Here is a 1812-nt window from a genome sequence, read left to right as displayed (position 1 = left end):
ATATGTCTCATCCAGTTCTAAATTCTTATATTTTATGATGAAGGGAGTGATAACTTTTAACTTTTGACATAACTATTGAAAAATGATAGAAATACTTATTTATTTTCTCAGGAATAGATAACTTAATTACAACCTTGAACTCTAATAAAGACTAGTGATAAAAGGATAGTATTGGGTAGTTTAGTGACAAAAATCATCTTTTACAAGTACTAAGGTTACTCCAAAATTATTATATTTCGAGACGGAAAGAGTATTAATATAGCAAGAGGACATTGCAATGGCAATACAACAATGCACACACACTGTCAGTTGTCAAATCCCCTTGGCCATTGGGACCCCATGGCCCTAAGCTTTGCAAACATGCAAGATCACTTCAGTTTTTTTTCCAAGCATAGAGAGAAGCCAAGGGGATGAGGAGATTCCCCATGGCTCCAACTCAGATCGGCTGTCTCCCAATCTGCTTGGCACCCCGGCATGATTTGGATATGACCTGCGGCCAACTGCTCCATGTCCATTAAATCCTTCCTTCCTTCCTACTTCTTCTTCTCCCTAGTAGAGGTGGCGCAAATCGGTGCGTCTAAAATATATGAAATTCAAAGGAAACAATCATCTTTCATGTAAAAGAATATAATTGGGATATAATTTTTTTCACCGTGAGTTTGTGATGATTCGCTCGAGAACGATATCATTTCTATATCAACGATTCTTGGTCGGTGATATATTTTTTTTCATATTTACCAAGTCAACTAATGATTTATTTAGTGACAACTATAATATGGTAGTGATAGATTCTTTTCTTTTAATTTTTTTTAATCTTTGGCTAAAATAAAAAATATTACCACTTCTACATAAATGATGCTCGGTCGGTCAAGAAATTTTGCCACCGTTCTCATCCCTATTTGATTGGCTTGCACTCACTAGAACCCATGAAAATATTGTGGTGGCTGTGTCCAGCCAGGGTCAATGCTAAGTCAATTTGGAAATCTGGAATGGAATGGAATGCATGAGCAAGAGCATGAGGCTTTTCCGCCCTGAGTAAATTTTGCCAAAGCCCACATTTTATTACTGATGTTTAACTTTGGATCACCTTTTAATCATTGTTTTCATTTTGGATCGTATAAACTTATCTTTGCTTTACTTTAGACCACCCAACTCTCTTATCAAACTATAAACGATCTCGAGTACCTCTGTGTTCTTACTCGTCGATGAACTCTAGCAGCTATATGTAAGACCATTTCTTTGACATATGACAAGTTGAATGTATATAGATAAAATAGTTGAGGACCGGTGGTTTAAAGTGCCATAAAGGTATAAATATCCAGTCCAAAATAAAAACATTGGTTAATCCAAAGTAAAAAAAATCAGTAATAAAATATGACCCAAAGTGAAATTTACTCTCCAGCCTTCTTGGTGCTGGAGATAGACAGTGGTCCATGTTTAAAGGCTATGCCGTGGGCCATGGGAACCAGGGAGAAACAGGTGCTGCACGCCTTTGACAACACGAAGGAGACCAATCCGGTTTGTGTGGATCAGATGATCAAGTGCTGGTGTATACTTTGGCTTGGCAATTATCGGAAATAATGAACTAATTCACTTGGCTTGTCTATATTTAGATTGTTAATGTTATTATATATACATGAATGTAGATTGATACTCAATTTAATACTCCCAGCGTCAAATAAAAGTGATAGAAAGGAGTACATTTAAAAAAAAATTGTAGATTGGCATTTTAATCATATACTTTCTCCATCCATAAAACGATCTCTAAGTTTAAATCTGAATATATAGGTTATCTCTAGATTCAGATTCAGA

The sequence above is a fragment of the Oryza glaberrima genome, chromosome 11, assembly GCF_000147395.1.
Source record: "Oryza glaberrima chromosome 11, OglaRS2, whole genome shotgun sequence".
NCBI lineage: Eukaryota > Viridiplantae > Streptophyta > Magnoliopsida > Poales > Poaceae > Oryza > Oryza glaberrima.
This window is presented reverse-complemented; position numbering follows the sequence as displayed.